Source organism: Pleurodeles waltl, chromosome 1_1 (genome assembly GCF_031143425.1).
Source record: "Pleurodeles waltl isolate 20211129_DDA chromosome 1_1, aPleWal1.hap1.20221129, whole genome shotgun sequence".
Taxonomy (NCBI): domain Eukaryota; kingdom Metazoa; phylum Chordata; class Amphibia; order Caudata; family Salamandridae; genus Pleurodeles; species Pleurodeles waltl.
In genome coordinates, this window is record NC_090436.1 from 241,944,145 (window position 1) to 241,970,503 (window position 26,359).

The 26,359-nt window shown below is 48.0% G+C and overlaps 1 protein-coding gene across 1 annotated transcript in view; it reads right to left on the bottom strand.

Annotated features, from left to right (window-relative positions):
• Positions 1-26,359, bottom strand: part of LOC138283501 (complement component C6-like) — a 662,914-nt gene that overhangs the window by 245,694 nt on the left and 390,861 nt on the right. The gene's annotated exons all lie outside the window — the stretch shown is intronic.

Consider the following 26,359-nt stretch of genomic DNA (forward strand, 5'->3'; position numbering starts at 1 on the left):
ACCTATGGATTCATAAAAACGCAGGATGTGAGATTTTTTGTCCTCTTTTAGGTGTCATAGAGAACCTATCAACAAAGTCTGCATCTCTTCGGAACAAACTATTATGGCAAAACTGGTTTGACATCCCATTATTATGCATTTATTTCACATGCAGTCAATAAAAGTTGTTATCTAATAGCATACACATTTTAAGATGCATTTTTATAAGCACAGAGGCACTAAGGTCCAGATGTAGCAAAGTCCCAAATTGTGACTTGCAATTTGAGAGTCCCTGCGACTCGCAAATTGCAAGTCGCAATTTGGGATGCAGAAAGGTGTCTCAGACACCTTCTGCGAGTCGCTATGGGGTCGCAAAGACCCACCTCATTAATGTTAATGAGGTGGGTCGCAATTTGCGACCCCATAGCAATTCAGGGCACTCACGGACATGGAGGCCTGCTGGGAACAGCAGACCTCCATGTCCGTGACTGCTTTTAAATAAAGCAGTTGTTTTTTTTTCAAAGTGCAACCCGTTTTCCTTAAAGGAAAACGAGCTGCACTTTGAAAAATAAACCGAAACCTTTTGTTTCGGTATTTTTCAGGGCAGGTAGTGGTCCAATGGACCACTGCCTGCTCTGAAAAATTATTTTTTAGGCCAGACACAAAGGGGAAGGCGTCCCATGCGGACCTCTTCCCGTTTGCGACTGGGTTACCATCCACTTCAAGTGGATGGTAACTGCGAGTCCATTTGCGACCGCTTTCGCGGTCGCAAATGGAATTCCATACCAATGCGACTCGCAAATAAGAAGGGAACACCCCTTCCTATTTGCGACTTGGAAATGCATTTTGCGAGTCGGTTCCGACTCGCAAAATGCATTTCTACATTCCAGATGGGCTTTAGCGACTCGCAAACTGCGTTTTTCGCCGTTTGCGAGTCGCTAAAGCTTTCCTACATCTGGCCCCTAATCCGACATATGGGGCCATACCTCAATTTAATGTGAGGCATTCAATTTGAACATCTGCATTTAGGAGGAATTGTAACATATATGCTTTGAAAATCTCTGTTTGTCAGAATGAGAACTGCACAAACCACACAATCACATAATAAATAACTTTTATGGTGACACATTGCAAATACAAAAATATTTCCTTTTTTTATTGAATGCACCCATTTTAACAATTCAACCAGAGAATTCCATTGATTAATACATAGATATGAATCTCTTAAACTCCAAATGTTCAAAGAGCAATATAGCGATTTGTTTTCAGAAAAATAAATATTCTTGTGTTAGTTTCAGAAATGAAAAATAGTTTTTTAAGAAAAGGGAACTTGACAGCATTAGTAAATATGCGTAGGTTGGCAAAGAGACTGAGCTATACAAACTTATTCTGGTAGCTCAGTGGTTTAATCACTCTCTCTGAGGGTTCTTTTTTTGGGACCCACAAGTATGTTACGTTACACAGACACACTTCCGGGACTGCCACAATCAGAAAAATAAAAGTTGTCTGATTCCTCCAATGCCAATATAATTTGTTAGTAGGTTCATGTTAGGCTGACTGAGAGGCCTCTAAAGAACATGACACCTGAATGCTTTCTTTGTGTTTTATGTTAGCTAACATTTGTGTGAGAAACTGGGGCTGATTGCAGAGGCCCCATAACTTTTTGCCCCCATTTTCCACTTTATGCTGGTGTTTTCCTGACTCTGGTGGTGCCCTGGGTACTGCTAACCAGTCCCAGGGCCTGTGCTCTGTGTAAAATGGATATGCAAATTAGGCTAATTATAATTGGCTAAGTTAACCTACCTATAAGTCCCTAGTATATGGTAGGGCATGTAGGTTTAGGGACCACAGCATAGGTGGTGCACACCTAGGTGCATTGCTGAGGTGCCCAGTGTCATTTTAAAAGCAAGCCTGCCTTGCTGGCTGCTTTTAAATTAAAGTTATATGCAAATTCGACTTTGGAATTAAAGGTACTTCCAAAGTCTTAAACTACCTTATTTTTACATATAAGTTACCCCTAAGGTGTGCCCTATGTGCCCCTAGGGCTGGGTGCCATGTAACTATAAGCAGGGACTTTATAAAATTAGATTTATAAGCCCTGGTGAGGTAAAAACAGCCAAATTCGTTTTTCCCTCATTGAAGTAAATGGCCTTCATAGGCTAGAATGGGCAGACTTTATTTTAAATTTTAAAGTCTCCTTAAATGTTACATACCAAGAATTTGGTATCAAATTGATTGTTGTAATAAATCCCACAACTTCCAGTTGTGGGATTTAATATAACTTGTCCAGGTAAAAAGTTTAGACTTTACCTAAAAAGTTGCCAATTTCAGCTCTGCATTGTTTTTGCTGCTGTGCTCTGATTGGCCAGCCTGCAGCAGCTTCTGCCAGGCTACTTTAATGAGGTGTGAAGTGGCCTGGCTTCACACAAAGGAATGTGCTTGGGGGAGAGAATCTCCCCTCAGCAGATGGTGAGGCAGGAAGGGGGAGGGCTGCCAAACTGGTCTTCAAAGGCAGAGAAGGACATCTGGAGCACCCAGCAACACCCCCACATCCTGCAAACCCAGACAGCTAGGTGCCCCCTTGATTAGATTAGGAGAGGGCAGGAGAGGGGTGTGTTTATGATTTTTAGCCACACCAGTGGGTGGGCTCAGCCAGATCTCTCCTCCAAAAATCAGATTCATCCATTTTGGATTTTTAGAGACTGTTGCCTTCTGGGATGGATTTTTGCCACACTTCCCAGGAAGTGGTCATCACAGGGGGACGACCCTGTCCCTGATTGGAGAACCAGGGCCCCCCTGCTTTTCACCCAGGAGCAAGGATAAAACTGGCAGACCTGCACCCACGCCTCAGATCCCCTCCAGAATTCAACAAGAAAGGAACTAAAGAAGAAGAAGGACTGCCCTGCTGGACACCTGGCCTGCACCTGGACCCTGCACTCAGAAGGACTGCACCAGCTGCACACTTGGGCTTCACCACAAGAAGGACTTTGCCTGGCTTCAACTGGTTCAAGGAGGGACTCCCTGTTTACTACAGGTGAAAAATTGCTATCCAGAGTCCCCTGCACCAACTCCTGAAAAAGTGACCAGCTGACCACTGTCCAGTGGCCAAAAAGGAGTTTGCGCCAGGTGCATTCTGGGAGTTGAAGTCCGCACTTCCCAAGGACCATCACAGAACTTCTGGACCCTTGGGGTGAGCTTTGGACCCCAAAAGAACCTTAAAAGAACATCTGGGTGAAGCCCCAGAAGTTTGGAAAAGATTGGAGAATTTTTTTAAAAAAGCTCCATAAAGTGACCGACCCGACGCGGAAATTCTAGCCGGCTTGCCTCAACCGCGACCCGGCCTGACTTCGTGGTTCGTCCCGGTAAAGAAAAACATCCAAAAAAGAGACTAAGTCTGAACGTAAAAAGTTGACCGGGACCTTCCAGCCATCGTATCCGAGAAGGGCTCCACGGACGTCGGATCAAGATCCAGGTTTACCCCGGTCGAAGGATTTTCATCTCGAAAAAACGACTAAGTCCGAAGGTAGAAATCACCACCGAGGAAACCGACTTCGCGTATCCGGACAAGGGCTCCAGGAGGTCGGATCCAACTGGCAGGTTCGTCCCGGGGAAGAAAAACATCAAAAAAGAGACTAAGTCAGAAGGTAACTTTTTAACCGAGGCCTCCCGCGACTTGTAGCCGAGCAGGGCTCCATCGCGGTCGGCCTGAAAGTTTGACTTTGCCCCGGTCCTGGTGCAACCAGATGACCCGATTGGCGCTTTTTGTTTCTAAGCGCTAGAAAATAATAATACTTTAAAAATTCATATCTCCGGTTCCCCTGAACCGATTTTAATCGTTTTTGTGTCATTTTAAAGATAAAAATATAAGCTATTTTTATAAATTGGTTTTGGATTTTTAAACTGTTTCCTGTGTTTTATTTAATTACTGTTTTGTGATAATTGAATGCTTTACACTTTGTCTCCTAAGTTAAGCCTTGACGCTCGATGCCAAGCTACCAAGGGTAGAGCTGGGATTAATTTACTGAGACCTAACTGTACTTATGTGGAGGTTTGTGGCTTGTTGCTAGGTGTAGGTACCTACCTGCCCTACCAATAACCCATTTTCCAACATAATTGGAAGCAGCGACGGGATCCTGTACTTGTGTTCAATATCACATTACACTTTTAGGTAAAACAAATTAAAAATCCTTTAAATTGTCCTAGTGCAAAAATTGTTTTTAATTTTTAATTTGGATTAATTTCAATTATTGAATTTTTGTCATTTTTCTAAATTCTTGTTTCCAATTTTTGCAAAAAGTTTTTGTTGACACAAAACTAGGGAACTATGGAGCTTGATCTGGCTAGCCTACCCACACTGACAGTAGTCCAGCTTAGGGGGTTGTGTATTGAAAGAGGGTTGCCTGCAACCACTGATCTCAGGAAGCAAATCCTGATCACATCCCTGACAGCATGGGCTGAGGCCCAAGAGGTAGAGTCAGAAGAAGCTCCAGAGGAGGGAGAAAGAAGGGAGGATGCAAGCTCTAACCACTCAGGGGAGGGAAGGCATCTGACCCTAAGTGAGGACGAGGAAGAACGGTCCTCAGTAAATACAGTCACTAGGGGCAGATCCAAAGCTAGTGGTGGGAAGGGGGTCCTTTCAGGAGGAGAGAACCCATCCATCAGAGAAAGAGAGCTGGAGGCCCAGCTAGCATACATAGCTTTGGAAGCAGAGAAGCTGGCCCTAGAAAAGAAAAAGTGGGCATACAAAAAGAAAAGAGATGGAAGCAGCGATAAAGAAGCTGAGGTGTCCATGGGTGGGGGAGTTTGCCCCAGATTACCCAAGGGGGTAGTTCCTGCTTATGTAGAGGGGGATGACATAGATAAGTGGCTAGGGGCCTTTGAGAGGGCACTCCAAATGAGAAGGGTTAGGCCTCAATACTGGGGTTCCCTTTTGTGGGAGTTGGTCCCCAACTCAGGGAGGGATAGGCTTCTGACCTTAAGGGGGGAGGAGGCAGATTCATACCCTAGTATGAAGAGGTGCTTAGCCAAGAAGTTTGGTCTGACCCCAGAGCAATATAGAATGAAGTTCAGGGACACCCAGAAGGTCAGTACCCAGTCTTGGGTTGACTTTGTGGACATTTCACTAAAGGCACTAGAGGGCTGGATTATTGGTAACAAAGTAGATACTTATGAGGGGTTATACAATCTGATCATGAGAGAGCACATCTTGACCAATTGTATCCAAGAAAGGTTACGCCAGCATCTAGTGGACTCTAAGGAGACCAACCCTAGAGTGCTAGGGGAGGCAGCTGATGAGTGGTTGAGAACCAGGGTGGTTGTCAAGTCCCAGGGGGGAGACTCCAAGAAGGGGGGGACAGGTCCCCAAAAACCTATGGAGGGAGGTGGTAAGCCCACCACAGAGACTCCCTCTGTACCCCAGAACCCTAAGAAGGAGGAGAGTAAATCCCACTCCCACTCTGACAAGCAGAGACAGGGAGACCCAGGGTTAAAAAAGCTCTTGGACAGTAGGGATTGCTTTGACTGTCAGCAGACAGGTCACTTCAGAGGAGATGCAGCCTGTCCAAAGAAGGTGTTTAGCACTGGGCTGTCCAGTGTAGCCATAGAGGAGGATTCCTCAGATGATGAAGTCCTCCTAGCATTGTGCTGGGAGACAGGACCAGATGGTAAGCTGGTGATCCCTGAGGGTGGGAGTAGGCACTTCCACCACATTCAAGTAAATGGGATCCCTACCACTGGCCTGAGAGACACCTGTGCCAGTCACACTATAGTGAGTGACCGGTTAGTGACCCCAGACATGTATGTCCCAGGAAAGACAAAGAAAGTCAGGATAGCCACAGGGGAGGTCACCTCCAAACCTGTAGCCATAGTGCCCCTAGAGAGGGAGGGTATCTGTTAGAAATGGGGTTTTTGGTTGGCAGATAGGTTGCCCTCTGTCCAAGCAAGAACCCTCACTCTAGTCAGGGTAAGTCACACACAATCCAAAATCAGCCTGTGCTCACCCTCCGGTAGCTTGGCACGAGCAGTCAGGCTTAACTTAGAAGGCAATGTGTAAAGCATTTGTGCAATAAATCATACAACACCATAGTATAACACCACAAAAATACACCACACAGTGTTTAGAAAAATATAGAATATTTATCTGGATAATTGTAGGTCAAAACGATCAAAGTTGCAATACGAATTTGTAAAGATATCACTGAAAAGTGATATTAAGAGTCTTTAGGTCTTTAAAAAGCAATAAAGTGTCTTTCAAGCACAGAGTACCTGGTTTCTGGTGGGAAATCTCCTCAGAGGGCCACAGGAGAAGAGATGCGTGGAAAAAGGGGTGTGTGCGTCGATTTCTCCTCAGCACACACAGACTTGCGTCGTTCTTTTCCACGCGGGGAAGTCGGGCGTCGTTTTCCGGCGCGCAGACAGTCTCTTTTTGTGGATCGCGGGGATTACCAGATGTCCCGGGTCTGTGCGTGGATTCTCCTGCTTGTTTTCCGGCTGCGCGTCGTTCTGCGGGGCTGCGCGTCGAAGTTTCGATCTCACGGTAGGCGTCGCGTCGATTTCTCCTTGGAAGTCGGGCGGCGTTGTCCTTGCGAGGCCGTGCGTCGAAATTTTGGTCTCACGGCAGGCGTCGCGTCGATTTCTCCTTGGAAGTCGGGCGGCGTTGTCCTTGCGAGGCCGTGCGTCAAAGTTTCGCACTCACGGTAGGCGTCGCGTCGATTTCTCCTTGGAAGTCGGGCGGCTTTGTCCTTGCGAGGTTGTGCGTCGAAGTCTCGATCGTCCCGAGGGCGTCGCGTTGATCAGCGTCGGTGTGCGGCGTTTTTCTCGCCGCGAAACAAGCTGTGCGTCGAAATTTTCGGCGCACGAAGCGTCCACGTGAAAGGTAGAAGTCTTTTTGGTCCTGAGACTTCAAGGAACAGGAGGCAAGCTCTATCCAAGCCCTTGGAGAGCACTTTCACAGCCAGACAAGAGTTCAGCAAGGCAGCAGGGCAACAGCAAGACAGCAGTCCTTTGGAGAAAGCAGACAGGTGAGTCCTTTGAGCAGCCAGGCAGTTCTTCTTGGCAGGATGTAGTTTCTGGTTCCGGTTTCTTCTCCAGCAAGTGTCTGATGAGGTAGGGCAGAGGCCCTGTTTTATACTAAGTTGTGCCTTTGAAGTGGGGGTGACTTCAAAGAGTCTCTAAGAAATGCACCAAGTTCCCTTTCAGTTCAATCCTGTCTGCCAGAGTCCCAGTAGGGGGTGTGGCAGTCCTTTGTGTGAGGGCAGGCCCTCCACCCTCCCAGCCCAGGAAGACCCATTCAAAATGCAGATGTATGCAAGTGAGGCTGAGTACCCTGTGTTTGGGGTGTGTCTGAGTGAATGCACAAGGAGCTGTCAACTAAACCTAGCCAGACGTGGATTGAAGGGCACAACAAGTTTTTAGTGCAAAGAAATGCTCACTTTCTAAAAGTGGCATTTCTAGAATAGTAATATTAAATCCGACTTCACCAGTCAGCAGGATTTTATATTACCATTCTGGCCATACCAAATATGACCTTCCTGCTCCTTTCAGATCAGCAGCTGCCACTTCAACAGTGTATGAGGGCAGCCCCAATGTTAGCCTATGAAGGGAGCAGGCCTCACAGTAGTGTAAAAACGAATTTAGGAGTTTTACACTACCAGGACATATAACTACACAGGTACATGTCTTGCCTTTTACCTACACAGCACCCTGCTCTAGGGGTTACCTAGGGCACACATTAGGGATGACTTATATGTAGAAAAAGGGGAGTTCTAGGCTTGGCAAGTACTTTTAAATGCCAAGTCGGAGTGGCAGTGAAACTGCACACACAGGCCTGGCAATGGCAGGCCTGAGACAAGGTTAAGGGGCTACTGAGGTGGGTGGCACAACCAGTGCTGCAGGCCCACTAGTAGCATTTAATCTACATGCCCTAGGCACATGTAGTGCACTCTAATAGGGACTTACAGGTAAATTAAATAGTCAATCATGGATAAACCAATCAATAGTACAATTTACACAGAGAGCATATGCACTTTAGCACTGGTTAGCAGTGGTAAAGTGCTCAGAGGTCAAAAGCCAACAACAACAGGTCAGAAAAAATAGGAGGAAGGAGGCAAAAAGTTTGGGGATGTCCCTGTCAAAAAGCCAGGTCCAACATGACCCCCCACCAGCCTAAAGCCAGGGGAGAACAATCACTATCCTGATGTACTTCCCTGTTTGAGGCGACAGAACAAGGACCCAGGCCCACAACAGCAGGGGCATGCTCCAGTTCTTCGCCTTCCTGACTCCCATTGGATCCCTCTGTCCATACTCTCAGGGCCCACTAAGCCCATCCATGGGGAACCTTTCTCCTTTCCTGCGGATCCCATCTGTGCAGCACCTAACCTTACTTTGCTCACAGATGTATCCCAGGAGCAGGATAGTACCCCCATGACCAACATAGTGGTGTTGCCCACTCTACCCCTGGGGTGTGACACTTGTCCCCTCCCCAGGGATAACTCTGTCCACCCGGACAGTAAGCCACAGTGATTACTGACAGCTGCCAGGGATGAGAGCCAGGCCCCAGGCCTCTCAAAGCTCTCCAACCACTGTGGCTGTGGAGAGTGGGGGGCGGTAGCCCCAGGTGCTGGGCACCCTTTAACCACTCTCCCTTCCACCAGGTCAGGGATGACAGCCTGAACCTGGTCCTCCCCTCTGGGGCTTTGTACCCTCCCTCCTGGAGCGGTACCCCCAGAGTCCAACATGGCCAGGGGGCTTACAGAAGTCGCCCTGTCCCATTCCTCCACCAGTGCAGGGCTGTTAACCTGCCACTGGCCCTCCAACCTGGGGTCTGTACCTTCAGGTTGGACTAGGGCCCGGGGTGAGGCTTCCCTCCCCCTGCCCTCCCTTCTGGGGTCCAGCACCCTCCAACTAGGAGTGGCCTCCTCAGAAGACAACATGGTAGGGGCACTGTTGTCAGTAGCCCCTCCCTCCAGGTCCGGGGGGACACCCTGAACCTGGTCTTCCAGCCCAGGGTCTGTACCCTCAGACTGGATCACCGCCTGGCAAACCAGGACTTCCTGGGAGGCACACCTACCCCCCACCAGGTCAGAGTTTAACCTCTGCACCTGCCCATTCAACTCAGAGTCACCACCCTGAAGTTGAACAATTGCCTGGCACGCCAGGACTTCCTGGAGGGCACACTGACCCTCCACCAGGTCAGAGCTTAGCCTCTGCACCTGACCGTTCAACTCAGAGTCACCACCCTGAAGTTGAACAATTGCCTGGCACACCAGGACTTCCTGGAGGGCACACTGACCCTCCACCAGGTCAGAGTTTAACCTCTGCACCTGACCATTCAACTCAGAGTCACCACCCTGAAGTTGAACAATGGCCTGGCGCACCAGGACTTTCTGGGAGGCACACCTACCTCCCACCAGGTCAGAGTTTAACCTCTGCGCCTGGTTCCCCAACCCAGGGTCACCACCCTGAGGTTGGGCAATTGCCTGGCACGCCAGGACTTTCTGGGGGGCACACCTACCCCTCACCAGGTCAGAGTTTAACCTCTGAACCTGGTCATCCAACCCAGAGTCAACACCCTGAGGTTGGACAATTGCCTGGCGCACCAGGACTTTCTGGGAGGCACACCTACCTCCCACCAGGTCAGAGTTTAACCTCTGCGCCTGGTTCCCCAACCCAGGGTCACCACCCTGAGGTTGGGCAATTGCCTGGCACGCCAGGACTTTCTGGGGGGCACACCTACCCCTCACCAGGTCAGAGTTTAACCTCTGAACCTGGTCATCCAACCCAGAGTCAACACCCTGAGGTTGGACAATTGCCTGGCACAGCAGGGCTTCTTGGGAGGCACACCTACCTCCCACCAGGTCAGAGTTTAACCTCTGAACCTGGGTATCCAACCCAGAGTCAGCACTCTGAGGTTGAACAATTGCCTGGCACGCCAGGACTTTCTGGAGGGCACACTGACCCTCCACCAGGTCAGAGTTTAACCTCTGAACTGGGCCATTCAACTCAGAGTTACCACCCTGAAGTAGAACAATCGCCTGGCACGCCAGGACTTCCTGGAGGGCACACTGACCCTCCACCAGGTCAGAGTTTAACCTCGGAACCTGGTTCTCCAACCTAGGGTCACCATCCTGAGGTTGGACAACTGCCTGGCACACCAGGGCTTTCTGGGGGGCACACCTACCCCCCACCAGGTCAGAGGTTAACCTCTGAACCTGGATATCCAACCCAGAGTCACCACCCTGAGGTTGAACCATTGCCTGGCAGGCCAGGACTTTCAGGGAGGCACACCTACCTCCCACCAGGTCAGAGTTTAACCTCTGAGCCTGGTTCTCCAACCCAAGGTCACCACCCTGAGGTTGAACCATTGCCTGGTATACCAGGACTTTCTGGGGGGCACACCTACCCCCCACCAGGTCAGAGTTTGACCTCTGAACCGGGTTAGCCAACCCAGAGTCACCACCCTGAGGTTGGGCAATTGCCTGGCACCCCAGGACTTTCTGGGAGGCACACCTACCTCCCACCAGGTCAGAGTTTAACCTCTGAACCTGGCCATCCAACCCAGAGTCGACACCCTGAGGTTGGACAACTGCCTGGCACGCCAGGACTTTCTGGGGGGCACACCTACCCCCCACCAGGTCAGAGTTTGACCTCTTCACCTGGTAAGCCAACCCAGAGTCACCACCCTGAGGTTGAGCCATTGCCTGGCATCCCAGGACTTTCTGGGGGGCACATCTACCCCCCACCAGGTCAAAGTTTAACCTCTGAACCCGGTTATCCAACCCAGAGTCACCACCCTGAGGTTGAATCTTTGCCTGGCATGCCAGGACTTCCTGGGGGGCACTCTCACCCCCCACAAGGGACACGCCGTCCCCAAGGGCCACACAAGAGTCTGGTTGGCGCAGGTCTCCCGACCTCTGCCCATCCGGCAGAGTCTGGGTTTCCCCCAAACCAGAAACGGTCTCACCTGGGTCATTCCTGGGGGGCTCTGCTCTCAGAGCTGACCCCTGACTTTCAAGATCCTCCACTGGGGTCTGCCACCCCCTCTCAACCCTATGTCTGGACTTCTGCACCCCCCCACTAGGAGTGGTACTGCCAGACACCAGAACTGTTGGGATGCTGTCTACAGTCATCCCCCCAAGTTCTTCTGACACTGCGGGGCTTCCCTCAAAAGGTGGCCCTACGGTACAGGTTAGGCTCTGAGACCTACCTGGGACACTACAATCCTCTCCCACCTCACTTGGTCGGGAATCACCTAGACCACTCCCTTCAGGAGCACCCCCAAATGCCTCTTCAGACTCTCTGGTACTCACCCAAAAGTCTGCCTCCACTGTAAGTTCCCTGGGGTCAGAGAACTCACACTCCACCTGGTGTTGGCGTAGCTCTGGAAAATAAGGACCAGACATATGCTCTCCAGCAATTACATCACTCTGCCCTTCACATGTATTAACCACAGTACCCTTCACCCAACCACCTAGTAACTCAGCCTTGGAAAAGCACTCTATATCACCCTCTTGAGACTGGTGAGACAGTTTCTGTCTGTCCCTGACACTCAACCCAAACTCTTCTGGGATGTCTCGACACTCTATATCCAGGACGTCCACCAGGGGGGAACCCTTTTCTCTGTCACTCTCTGCTAGAGTCAGTAAAGTGTCCCTCCCCCCAGTAGGAATATGACTCCCTGTGCCAGTTCCCCAATCCTTCTCAGGGACCCTGTGCATAACGGGAACTACCTCATACCCTTGAACCGCCTGGGGTGTGTCAACTCTCTTCTTCAAGTTGGGTACCACATCTCTGGGCTTGTGCCCTTCTTCAGCAGTACTAGATGCAAGATTTTTGCTGCCACCATCTGAACTGGACTCAGCCCTTCCGGCCTCCAGTTTCAGCTCTTTACAGCTCAGCTCTTGAGCTGCAATCTTTTCTTCTTCCAGGGCTAAGAGACTTGCTGCCTCAGCCCTTTCAAGCTGCTCATCTAGCTCTTCAAAACACCGCTCTAGAGCCATGAGCCATTCTTTTTTCACTGGGTCTCTTTCCTCATCTGAGTCGTCCTCCTCCTCCTCTGAGGGGTACTTAGTCATTTGGTTTCTTGCTGCCTCTCTCTCTGCCCATCTGTCTTCCTCCCAGACTATGTAGGCATGTAGCATCTCTGCTTTAGTAGATCTCTTTGCTACAGGAAGGCCACATTCTCTGCAAATCTTCCTTAGGTCAGCCTTAGTGAGGTGGTCAGTAGGCAAAAAGAATAAGTAGGTAAGCGATCCCATTCTGATAGGATCTTACCAGCAAAAACCAAAATCCAAAGTCCAAAATATCAATAGTATATCCAGGAGGACATCAGAGACCAAAAGTCAAAAAAGAGATAACAAATCAAGTTGACCTTCAACTGTGGGTAGGTAGTGAAATACTTAGCTACTGTATGTCACTGCACAAACACAAGTCCTATCCTCACCGCTGATCACCAATGTTAGAAATGGGGTTTTTGGTTGGCAGATAGGTTGCCCTCTGTCCAAGCAAGAACCCTCACTCTAGTCAGGGTAAGTCACACACAATCCAAAATCAGCCTGTGCTCACCCTCCGGTAGCTTGGCACGAGCAGTCAGGCTTAACTTAGAAGGCAATGTGTAAAGCATTTGTGCAATAAATCATACAACACCATAGTATAACACCACAAAAATACACCACACAGTGTTTAGAAAAATATAGAATATTTATCTGGATAATTGTAGGTCAAAACGATCAAAGTTGCAATAGGAATTTGTAAAGATATCACTGAAAAGTGATATTAAGAGTCTTTAGGTCTTTAAAAAGCAATAAAGTGTCTTTCAAGCACAGAGTACCTGGTTTCTGGTGGGAAATCTCCTCAGAGGGCCACAGGAGAAGAGATGCGTGGAAAAAGGGGTGTGTGCGTCGATTTCTCCTCAGCACACACAGACTTGCGTCGTTCTTTTCCACGCGGGGAAGTCGGGCGTCGTTTTCCGGCGCGCAGACAGTCTCTTTTTGTGGATCGCGGGGATTACCAGATGTCCCGGGTCTGTGCGTGGATTCTCCTGCTTGTTTTCCGGCTGCGCGTCGTTCTGCGGGGCTGCGCGTCGAAGTTTCGATCTCACGGTAGGCGTCGCGTCGATTTCTCCTTGGAAGTCGGGCGGCGTTGTCCTTGCGAGGCCGTGCGTCGAAATTTTGGTCTCACGGCAGGCGTCGCGTCGATTTCTCCTTGGAAGTCGGGCGGCGTTGTCCTTGCGAGGCCGTGCGTCAAAGTTTCGCACTCACGGTAGGCGTCGCGTCGATTTCTCCTTGGAAGTCGGGCGGCTTTGTCCTTGCGAGGTTGTGCGTCGAAGTCTCGATCGTCCCGAGGGCGTCGCGTTGATCAGCGTCGGTGTGCGGCGTTTTTCTCGCCGCGAAACAAGCTGTGCGTCGAAATTTTCGGCGCACGAAGCGTCCACGTGAAAGGTAGAAGTCTTTTTGGTCCTGAGACTTCAAGGAACAGGAGGCAAGCTCTATCCAAGCCCTTGGAGAGCACTTTCACAGCCAGACAAGAGTTCAGCAAGGCAGCAGGGCAACAGCAAGACAGCAGTCCTTTGGAGAAAGCAGACAGGTGAGTCCTTTGAGCAGCCAGGCAGTTCTTCTTGGCAGGATGTAGTTTCTGGTTCCGGTTTCTTCTCCAGCAAGTGTCTGATGAGGTGGGGCAGAGGCCCTGTTTTATACTAAGTTGTGCCTTTGAAGTGGGGGTGACTTCAAAGAGTCTCTAAGAAATGCACCAAGTTCCCTTTCAGTTCAATCCTGTCTGCCAGAGTCCCAGTAGGGGGTGTGGCAGTCCTTTGTGTGAGGGCAGGCCCTCCACCCTCCCAGCCCAGGAAGACCCATTCAAAATGCAGATGTATGCAAGTGAGGCTGAGTACCCTGTGTTTGGGGTGTGTCTGAGTGAATGCACAAGGAGCTGTCAACTAAACCTAGCCAGACGTGGATTGAAGGGCACAACAAGTTTTTAGTGCAAAGAAATGCTCACTTTCTAAAAGTGGCATTTCTAGAATAGTAATATTAAATCCGACTTCACCAGTCAGCAGGATTTTATATTACCATTCTGGCCATACCAAATATGACCTTCCTGCTCCTTTCAGATCAGCAGCTGCCACTTCAACAGTGTATGAGGGCAGCCCCAATGTTAGCCTATGAAGGGAGCAGGCCTCACAGTAGTGTAAAAACGAATTTAGGAGTTTTACACTACCAGGACATATAACTACACAGGTACATGTCTTGCCTTTTACCTACACAGCACCCTGCTCTAGGGGTTACCTAGGGCACACATTAGGGATGACTTATATGTAGAAAAAGGGGAGTTCTAGGCTTGGCAAGTACTTTTAAATGCCAAGTCGGAGTGGCAGTGAAACTGCACACACAGGCCTGGCAATGGCAGGCCTGAGACAAGGTTAAGGGGCTACTGAGGTGGGTGGCACAACCAGTGCTGCAGGCCCACTAGTAGCATTTAATCTACATGCCCTAGGCACATGTAGTGCACTCTAATAGGGACTTACAGGTAAATTAAATAGTCAATCATGGATAAACCAATCAATAGTACAATTTACACAGAGAGCATATGCACTTTAGCACTGGTTAGCAGTGGTAAAGTGCTCAGAGGTCAAAAGCCAACAACAACAGGTCAGAAAAAATAGGAGGAAGGAGGCAAAAAGTTTGGGGATGTCCCTGTCAAAAAGCCAGGTCCAACAGTATCCTTGACTGGATTAGGGTGGTAGTCAGTGCTGACCTTCCCCTAGATTGTATCCTGGGCAATGACCTCCCAGAGGTGAGTCTGGTCACAGATGGGGTGGTCGCCCAGGGCGCCCCCCCAACCCAAAATCCTGGGGAGTCAGTCCCTCCAGTTAGGAGACAGGGGTCCCCAAGAAAAGGAAAGAAGAAAAGGAAGGGTAGGCCACTCTTAAAGAGAGTTCCAGGGAGCCAAGGGCCTTCTGCCCCAGTAAGGGGGGAGCCCAGAGTTGGCACTGGTGAGGCCTCACCTGACCCCAAGGAAGTCCTGAGTAGTCAGGCAGCTGTCCAGATGCAAGGTGTTGCCCCTGCATTGACAGAAGGGAGAGTGGAAGGAGGGTGTCTGCCACAGGAGGTGGTAGCCCCCCACTCTAGACAGCAAGAGGGGTGCCAGGACCCCAAAGATGCCCCTAAAGCAGCTCAGCCACCTGTCAGTGGAGAGCTTAGGGTGTGGTTCTGGGTACTGACAGCTGTCAGTAGCCTCTGCTGGGTGCTAGCCTTCCTGGCAGCACTGTACTTGGCCTGGGAGGCAGACCCCAGGGCCAATAGCAAAGTAGGCCCCCTGACCCTGTTGGTCATGGTGGGGTTGCTCAAGTGTTGGGTGACCTCTTTGGGTAAGCTAGGTGTTGCCCTAGCAAAGTTAGGAGTAGGGGAGGTGGGCACCTCACTACCCAAGTTGGCAGAGAGAGAGGAGGAAGACCCCCCTAGAGGGAAGTTTCAGTTTGAGTTTGGTCCTTTGACTGTTGGGATGGCTTCACTACCCAGAGGGAGTGACCCTGACAGGAGGATATAAGGCAGAGTAGGCCCTGCAAAGGGACAGCCAGTTTTCTTCACTGTCTTCCTCGCCTAACAAGCCAGGAAGACTCTCCCAGGGTTGGGCTGAGTCTCCTGGGCGTGTGGGCTGGGGGGGGGTTGTGTGAGAAACTGGGGCTGATTGCAGAGGCCCCATAACTTTTTGCCCCCATTTTCCACTTTATGCTGGTGTTTTCCTGACTCTGGTGGTGCCCTGGGTACTGCTAACCAGTCCCAGGGCCTGTGCTCTGTGTAAAATGGATATGCAAATTAGGCTAATTATAATTGGCTAAGTTAACCTACCTATAAGTCCCTAGTATATGGTAGGGCATGTAGGTTTAGGGACCACAGCATAGGTGGTGCACACCTAGGTGCATTGCTGAGGTGCCCAGTGTCATTTTAAAAGCAAGCCTGCCTTGCTGGCTGCTTTTAAATTAAAGTTATATGCAAATTCGACTTTGGAATTAAAGGTACTTCCAAAGTCTTAAACTACCTTATTTTTACATATAAGTCACCCCTAAGGTGTGCCCTATGTGCCCCTAGGGCTGGGTGCCATGTAACTATAAGCAGGGACTTTATAAAAATAGATTTATAAGCCCTGGTGAGGTAAAAACAGCCAAATTCGTTTTTCCCTCATTGAAGTAAATGGCCTTCATAGGCTAGAATGGGCAGACTTTATTTTAAATTTTAAAGTCTCCTTAAATGTTACATACCAAGAATTTGGTATCAAATTGATTGTTGTAATAAATCCCACAACTTCCAGTTGTTGGATTTAATATAACTTGTCCAGGTAAAAAGTTTAGACTTTACCTAAAAAGTTGCCAATTTCAGCTCTGCATTGTTTTTGCTGCTGTGCTCTGATTGGCCAGCCTGCAGCAGCTTCTGCCAGGCTACTTTAATGAGGTGTGAAGTGGCCTGGCTTCACACAAAGGAATGTGCTTGGGGGAGAGAATCTCCCCTCAGCAGATGGTGAGGCAGGAAGGGGGAGGGCTGCCAAACTGGTCTTCAAAGGCAGAGAAGGACATCTGGAGCACCCAGCAACACCCCACATCCTGCAAACCCAGACAGCTAGGTGCCCCCTTGATTAGATTAGGAGAGGGCAGGAGAGGGGTGTGTTTATGATTTTTAGCCACACCAGTGGGTGGGCTCAGCCAGATCTCTCATCCAAAAATCAGATTCATCCATTTTGGATTTTTAGAGACTGTTGCCTTCTGGGATGGATTTTTGCCACACTTCCCAGGAAGTGGTCATCACAGGGGGACGACCCTGTCTCTGATTGGAGAACCAGGGCCCCCCTGCTTTTCACCCAGGAGCAAGGATAAAACTGGCAGACCTGCACCCACGCCTCAGATCCCCTCCAGAATTCAACAAGAAAGGAACTAAAGAAGAAGAAGGACTGCCCTGCTGGACCCCTGGCCTGCACCTGGACCCTGCACTCAGAAGGACTGCACCAGCTGCACCAGCTGCACACTTGGGCTTCACCACAAGAAGGACTTTGCCTGGCTTCAACTGGTTCAAGGAGGGACTCCCTGTTTGCTACAGGTGAAAAATTGCTATCCAGAGTCCCCTGCACCAACTCCTGAAAAAGTGACCAGCTGGCCACTGTCCAGTGGCCAAAAAGGAGTTTGCGCCAGGTGCATTCTGGGAGTTGAAGTCCGCACTTCCCAAGGACCATCACAGAACTTCTGGACCCTTGGGGTGAGCTTTGGACCCCAAAAGAACCTTAAAAGAACATCTGGGTGAAGCCCCAGAAGTTTGGAAAAGATTGGAGAATTTTTTTAAAAAAGCTCCATAAAGTGACCGACCCGACGCAGAAATTCTAGCCGGCTTGCCTCAACCGCGACCCGGCCTGACTTCGTGGTTCGTCCCGGTAAAGAAAAACATCCAAAAAAGAGACTAAGTCCGAACGTAAAAAGTTGACCGGGACCTTCCAGCCATCGTATCCGAGAAGGGCTCCACGGACGTCGGATCAAGATCCAGGTTTACCCCGGTCGAAGGATTTTCATCTCGAAAAAACGACTAAGTCTGAAGGTAGAAATCACCACCGAGGAAACCGACTTCGCGTATCCGGACAAGGGCTCCAGGAGGTCGGATCCAACTGGCAGGTTCGTCCCGGGGAAGAAAAACATAAAAAAAGAGACTAAGTCAGAAGGTAACTTTTTAACCGAGGCCTCCCGCGACTTGTAGCCGAGCAGGGCTCCATCGCGGTCGGCCTGAAAGTTTGACTTTGCCCCGGTCCTGGTGCAACCAGATGACCCGATTGGCGCTTTTTGTTTCTAAGCGCTAGAAAATAATAATACTTTAAAAATTCATATCTCCGGTTCCCCTGAACCGATTTTAATCGTTTTTGTGTCATTTTAAAGATAAAAATATAAGCTATTTTTATAAATTGGTTTTGGATTTTTAAACTGTTTCCTGTGTTTTATTTAATTACTGTTTTGTGATAATTGAATGCTTTACACTTTGTCTCCTAAGTTAAGCCTTGACGCTCGATGCCAAGCTACCAAGGGTAGAGCTGGGATTAATTTACTGAGACCTAACTGTACTTATGTGGAGGTTTGTGGCTTGTTGCTAGGTGTAGGTACCTACCTGCCCTACCAATAACCCATTTGTATTTTGTGTCCTTCAAACTGAAAAGGGAGTGGGGCTGCTTGTCTCAGATATATGTTTCCCCAAGTGAGATAGTACCAGATTCAAATATATTTAACTTGAACTAAAACTTGTGTCCCGCCACGCACAGTTTTCTCATCAATAATAATTCCACTGCAAATGTTGCAGTGATATTATCAATGATATCTGAGAAGATGTCATGTGTGATGTAATGTATGGGGTAATTAACAGTGTACGGCGAGGGCACGAGTTATGGTTACCTTAGGGCACAAGTTATAGTTACTTGAGATAGAAATATAACTGGTGAATTTCCGTGGTTTATAGAATTTAAAACGTTACCTTGTTACTGAACATTTCATCTAACTGTAACGTTACTTTGACCTTTGGATTTTTCGCTGACCTAGGTTTTTTTAACATAAAGAAATATTTTATTACCATACATAAAGCCAAGCACCTGCAGCGCATGGCCTTCAGCCACCATGCTGAGGGCTGCAAGAGGGGGCACCCAGGCCCTGCAGTCCCATTGGGCTCCCCACATGATGTGGGAGCTGGCATTACACCCTTCTACAAGGAGCAGCTGTTTTCTGCTTGCTCCCTCCAGGCAGAAGAAATATGTGTTTTGTTTGTCTGCCTGCAGGAGTGTGGGCAGGTAAACAGAACAGAACTCTGACGCAGCAGGCGAGAGCATGTTTAAATCTCCTGCCATGCTCAAGGCCCTTCTCCCCTAGCCTATACTGGCCCCAGGGACACCATCCACCGGTGCTTGTAATCTTTGTGGGGCGAGTACAAGGGGAGGCCCAAAACATGTTTTCCCCATTTTTTCCATAGGGAATTTAGACCCAGCTACAGGCCAAATGTCTGAACAGACTGAAACCAAATTTGGCAGGAATCTAGATCTATGTCCAAAAGGAGTGCTTTTTGTGATTTGATGTAAATCTGTTCAGTTGTTTTTGAGTAATTAAGGCTAAAAAAAAAGTGTATATATCACACCGCGTAGGCTACCCGGACCAGATAGATCTCTTGCTGAGTTCTGATTGGCTAACACTACATCAACACTTCGGGACTCAGTTTCAAGTCCTACAAAAAAGGTTAAAAAAAAGACATGAGGAGATAGGGTAGGGATGCCCTGAAGTCCTAGGCCTCATGGATCCACAAATCCTTGGCAACATTTACTTTTGAAAGTTCTGGCTCCTGCGCTACTACAAACCCGAAATGGGGTGGGCCAGGACATGGGCAGTGATGCAAAACATTATTTAGGTGCACAACTCCCCTCCCAAAGCCTCAATAGGCCCTGGGGACCCAATCCCCAGAGGCCAATGTTAAATTAAAGTGGAGGGAGGCACACGTGTACAGTAAGAAAATCATGAAATAATGGTAATTTAAAGCATAAATACTTTAGGTGCCCAGTGCTAGCCTGTGTTTTGTGGTACTATATCCCTCTCTTCAAACAAACACATATTTTGTCAAGTAATACAGAGAGAAATTAGTAAAGTTCCCCAGGCATATCATTTCTGCACCCTAATTAAAAATAGGTGTCATCTGAAATTGACACCTATCTGTGCTATGTTGTTACATTAATCATGCAGTTATTGTGGAACTTCAGCGATTTCAACACTAATGTTATCACGTAAGGTAATGTGACAACCTTCTTGAGAAGCTTTGTGGCTAATGATAATTTGTGGTAATTTCCTTTGGTGTCATGAAATCAGAGGGTGTCTGATGTCACTTCCACGATTCCTAGCATTTTGGTGACGCCTACGCATTCACTGCAGATGTGCGCTACATCTACAGCCTGATGTTCATCTGTGTTCACTGCCAGGCCTTTTCCCCCTCAGGTGCCAAGACTTTTTTTGGCTGTTTGGGGCAGTTCAGTTCGTGCTTAGGCCCTCATAACTTTTTGTCCACATAGGCTACCCACGCCAAATTTGTGTCCTTGTTTTTCAACATCCTAGGGATTTTAGAGGTACCCAGAGTTTGTGGATTCCCCTGAAAGAGACCAAGAAACTAGCCAAAATACAGCGAGAATTTTGATTTTTTTTAAGAAGGGAAAAAAAGGGCTGCAGAAGAAGGCTTGTGTTTTTTTCTCTGAAAATGGCATTGTTGGAATTTGCCCTTTTGCAGGGTCATCCCCAATCTTTTTGCCTCCTGCCTCCTATTTTTTCTGACCTGGTTCTGTTGGCTTTTTTTAACTCTGAGCACTTTACCACTACTAACCGGTGCTAAAGTGCATATGCTCTCTGTGTAATTTGTATGTAATTGGTTTATCCATAATTGGAATATTTGATTTACTAGTACATCTCTAGTAAAGTGCACTAGAGGAGCCCAGGGCCTGTAAATCAAATGCTACAAGTGGGCCTGCAGCACTGGTTGTACCACCCAAGTCTCAAACCTGCCACTGCAGTGTCTGTGTGTGCAGTTTTAAAATGTAAATTAGACTTGGCAAGTGTACCCACTTGCCAGGCATAAACCTTCCCTTTTCTTACATATAAGACACCCCTAAGGTAGGCCCTAGCCAGGGCAGGGTGCAATGTATGGTTAAGGTAGGACATATAGTAATGTGTTTTATATGTCCTGACAGTGAAATATTGCTAAATTCATTTTTCACTGTTGCAAGGCCTGTCCCCCTCATAGGTTAACATGGGGGCTACCTTTAAATATGATTAAAGTGTAGATTCCATTTGGGAGCGGATAGACATGTGGAGTTTGGGGTCTCTGAGATCACAATTTAAAAATACATCTTTTAGTAAAGTTGATTTTAAGATTGTGTCATTTTCTTGCTTAAACCATTTCTGTGACTCTGCCTGTTTGTGGATTCCCTGTCTGGGTCAGTTTGACAGTTGAGCTAGTTGCACCTCCCAATAGACAGTGACACAAAGGGAGCAGGGGTGTAGTCTGCATTTCCTGAAGAGTCATCTGTGCTAGGAGGGAGGGGAGGAGTGGTCACTCACACCTGAAAGGGCTGTGCCTGCCCTCACACAATGGTGTGTGTCTGGGGCCAGGCCTGGGCAAGGCAGGATTTCACAATCAAGAGAGACTTTACTTTGAAGTAGGCCTACTTCAAAGGGCAAAATGGGTATAAGAAGGGCACCCAAAACCACAGACTTTAGAACACTTCAGGAAACCAAGAGGAACCTCTGCCTGGAGAAGAGCTGCGCTGCCTGTGACTGTGCTTTGTGGAGCTATCCTGCAGTTGCTGCTTCTGCCAGAGTAAGAGGGCAAAGACTGGACTTTGTGTGCCTTCCATTGTGTGAAGATCTCCAAGGGCTTGATTTAGAGCTTACCTCCTGTTGTTTGAAGTCTCAGGGACAGCAAAGACTTCTCTCTGCCAGCTCCTGGAGTCTCTGGAGAGACTCCTACTCTGCCCTGTGGTGCCCATCCAGTTCCTGGGACCCTTAAAGGAGAAGCTGGCAGCCTAAGAGGAAGAAATCTACACACAGAACACAGTGCGGGGAAAAGATCAACGTGACTCCGATCTGCGGCTGGGAAGTTGCCGCCCCGCCGGCTTAGCGGCTGAAAATCAATGCTTGCCTGTAATGCGACCAAAGAAACGGCACACGGAGCTGGGGAAACGATGTGCAGCATCGCTGATGGAGGCTTTTGAAACCGCACCGCTGGGCGTGTAAAAACAACACAAGACCTGCCCGGACCCGAGAGAGCTGACTGGATCGACGCTTCGCTCTCCTGGTCTTGTTCGTGAGTGAAATTGACACATCCCAATTCCTTTTTGACCCACACTCGCCCGTGCGGGGTTATTTTTGACGCACTCAAGGTACATTTTCATGCTAACAGTGTTAGTGTGTGTTTAAAACTACATGAAGACTCCTTTTACTTTTTAATTGATAACTTGACTTGTGTATTGTGGATTTTTGTCATTTTGGTCTTGTTATGTTTAGATAAATATTTCCTATTTTCCTAAACCTGTGTTGTGTAGTGTTTTCATTAAGTTACTGTGTGTGTTGGTACAAATACTTTACACCTAGCACTCTGAAGTTAAGCCTATTGCTCGTCCCAAGCTACCAAGGGGGTAAGCAGGGGTTAGCAGAGGGTGATTCTCTTTTACCCTGACTAGAGTGAGGGTCCTTGCTTGGACAGGGGGTAACCTGACTGGCAACCAAAGACCCCATTTCTAACAGGCATCAACAAATGGTTTGCAGTGCTAAAATTACCATCTTCCCAGCCTTCAGGAACAGGCAGACTTGAATAAAATAAAACAATTTTCAACACAATTTTGGCATTTTACTGGGACATTCCCCATTTTTACTATTTTTTGTGCTTTCAGCCTCCTTCCAGTTAGTGACAGAAATGGGTGTGAAACCAATGCTGGATCCTGGAAAGCTAAACATTTCTGAAATGTTTTTTCTACAGGAAATAACAGCTGAAATGAAAAACATTGACATTGAGGTGAAAAAAACAGCCATTTTTCTCCACGGTTTACTCTGTAACTTTTTCCTTCGATGTCAGATTTTTTAAAGCAATATACCGTTATGTCTGCTTGACTGTTATGGTTGTGGGGACATATAGGGATTGTAGGTATATCAAGAACCCTAGGTACCCAGAGCCAATACATGAGCAGTAGCTTGCAATGGGTTTTCATTCTGTACTGGGTATACAGCAATTAATTTGCTGAAATATAAAAAGTGAAAAACAGGTATAAAGAAAACCTTTGTATTTCCAAAATGGGCACAAGATAAGGTGCTGAGAAGCACTGGTCATTTGCACATCTCTGAATTCCGGGGTGCCATACTAGCATGTGAATTACAGAGCATTTCTCAAATAGACATCTTTTTTACACACTGTCTTACATTTGGAAGGCAAAAATGTAGAGAAAGACAAGAGGCAATAACACCTGTTTTGCTATTCTGTGTTCCCCCAAGTCTCCCGATAAAAATGGTACCTCACTTGCGTGGATAGGCCTAATGCTCGTGACAGGAAACGCAACATGGACATATCACATTTTTACATTGAAATCTGTTGTGTTGTTTTGCAAAGTGCATAGCAGTAGGTTTTGCCTTCTAGCTCAGCCGTCACCTAGAGAAACCTACAAAACCTGCACATTTTCTAAAACTAGACACCTAGGGGAATCGAAAATGGGGTGACTTGTGGGGCTCTGACCGGGTTCTGTTACCCAGAATCCTTTGCAAACCTCAACATTTGGCCAAACAAAACACTTTTTCCTCACATTTTGAAGACAGAAAGTTCTGGAACCTGAGAGGAGCCACAAATTTCCTTCCACCCAGTGTTCCCCCAAGTCTTTCGATAAAAATGTTACCTCACTTGTGTGGGTAGGCCTAGCGCCCGCGACAGGAAATGTCCCAAAACACAACATGGACACATCACATTGTCCCAAAGAAAACAGAGCTGTTTTTTGCTAAGTGCCTAGCCATGGGTTTTGCACTCTAGCTCAGCCAGCACCCAGGGACACCCACCAAACCTGTGCATTTGTGAGAACTAGACACCTAGTGAAATCCAAGATGGGGTGACTTGTGGTGCTCTCACCCGGTTCTGCTACCCAGAATCCTTTGCAAACCTCAAAATTTGGCCAAAAAAAAACACTTTTTCCTCATATTTCGGTGACAGAAAGTTCTGGAATCTGAGAGAAACCACACATTTCCTTCCACCCAGTGTTACCCAAGTCTCCCGATAAAAATGGTACCTCACTTGTGTGGGTAGGCCTAGTGCCCGCGACAGGAAATGTCCCAAAACACAATATGGACACATCACATTTTCCCAAAGAAAACAGAGCTGTTTTTTGCAAAGTGCCTAGCTGTGAATTTTGGCTTCTAGCTCAGCCGGCACCTAGGGAAACCTAGCAAACTTGCAAATTTTTTAAAACTAGACACCTTGGGGAATCCAAGATGGGGTGACTTGTGGGGCTTCCACAAGGTTCTGTTACCCAGAATCCTTTGCAAACCTCAAAATTTGGCCAAAAAAACACTTTTTCCTCACATTTCGGTGATAGAAAATTCTGGAATCTGAGAGAAACCACACATTTCCTTCCACCCAGTGTTACCCAAGTCTCCCGATAAAAATGGTACCTCACTTGTGTGGGTAGGCCTAGTGCCCGCAACAGGAAATGTCCCAAAACACAATATGGACACATCACATTTTCCCAAAGAAAACAGAGCTGTTTTTTGCAAAGTGCCTAGCTGTGAATTTTGGCTTCTAGCTCAGCCGGCACCTAGGGAAACCTAGCAAACTTGCAAATGTTTTAAAACTAGACACCTTGGGGAATCCAAGATGGGGTGACTTGTGGGGCTTCCACAAGGTTCTGTTACCCAGAATCCTTTGCAAACCTCAAAATTTGACCAAAATACACTTTTTCCTCACATTTTGGCAACAGAAAGTTCTGGAATCTGAGAGGAGCCACAAATTTCCTTCCAACCAGAGATCCCTCAAGTCTCCCGATAAAAATGGTACCTCACTTGTGAGGGTAGGCCTAGTGCTTACGACAGGAAATGCCCCAAAACACTATCTGGACACATCAAAATTATCAAATACAAAACTACCTGTTTTTGCAGGGGGCACCTGCGTTGTTGGTCCTGGGATCAGAAGCCATCTACGGAAACCTACCAAACCCAGACATTTCTGAAAACTAGACACCAGAGGGAGTCCAGGGAGATGTGACTTGCGTGGAACCTTCAGTGTTTTCTTACCCAGAATCCTCAGCAAACCTCAAATTTAGCTAAAAAAAATCAAATTTTCCCACATTTCTGTGTGGGATCATCGCCCAACGTTCCCTTCAGTCTCCCGGTAAAAATGATACCTCACTTGTGTAGGTGGGCCAAATGCCTGTGACAGGGAAGAGCCAAAAAGATGTTGAATTGAGGGGGAACCAAAGAGGGTCCAAAAGGGCAGTTTGAAACAAAAAAACGTTTTTAGCTGACAAGTGCAGCAGAATGTTTATCGGTATAGATGAGACAATGTTGGGTGGTAGAAAATTTGTGGATTCCTGCAGATTCCGGAAGGTTCCATCACAAAAATGTGTGATTTCCAACAAAGTTGGAGGTTTGCAGGGCATTGTGGGTAAGAAAAAGGTGCAGATGCATGTGAAACACACTACCCTGGAATCAACCAGATGTTTAGTTTTCAGATGTGTTTAGGTCTTGTGGATTTGTCTACATGGCAGCGTCCCAAAGTCAAAAAAGTACAAGTGGGACACTTTTGAGAGTTACCAAGCTCTCATGGCCCAAATGTAAAACCAAAACCCAACATAATCAAATGTCCTCTTGCTTGCCGTGGGATAAGATGTTTTAGTGCGCGGGGGAGAGCTGAAAGACTGGTACCCCCTTCGGTTGGGGTGAGGGCATAACCAGGCCCATACTGGTTGGTAGCCACCAACCCACTATTTTTTGTTTTTTTTATTCCCTGGCATCTAGTAGACTTTTTGCCCCCTGGGGTGTGGATCAGTGGTAATTGCCCAATCCGCCCACTGGTGGGCCGAACAACTTTGGCCCAATTTATTTGGGGTGGGGGTATGGCCATACCCCCACACTCTTATTTTGAAAAAATCTTCCCTGGTCTGCGGTGGGCTTTCTGCCCCCCTTGGGGGCAGATGGGCCTTCCCAAAATAGGCTGATCTACCGCCAAGGGGGGCAGATATGGCCAACAGTAATGTTCCCCCATGCGGAGTGAACAGTGCCAAAGGGGCTGGCCCCCCAAGCAAAATACACACATACATACACACCAAATCCTGGTGTCTAGTAGGGGCAGATTGGCTTAACAAAAATAGGCCTATCTACCCCCAAGGGAGGCAGAAATGGCCTAAATACAATTTGCCCCCCAGGGGAGTGACCCTTGCCTAAGGGGTCGCTCCCCATACATAAAAACATAACATAAATAAAAATAAATATATATCCCTGGTGTCTAGAGATTTCTGCCCCCAACCCCGGAGGCAGATCGGCCTAATTATATTAGGCCGATCTGCCTCCGGGGGGTAGAAAAGAGCTAAAAATATCTTGCCCCCCCGGGGGGTGGGCCATGCCCATGGGGCTGCTCCCCTTATGCATAAGTACAAAAAAACACAATTCCCTGGTGTCTAGTGGTTTCTGCCCCCGGGGGAAGAAATGGCATAAAAATAATTTGGCCCCCGGGGAGTGACCCTTGCCTAAGGGGTCGCTCCCCACATATATAGAAACAGCCTAAAAATATTTTGCTACTCCTGGGGAGTGGCTCCCCTTATGCGTAAGTATAAAAAAAAGTAAAAATTCCCTGGTGTTTAGCGGCTTCTGGCC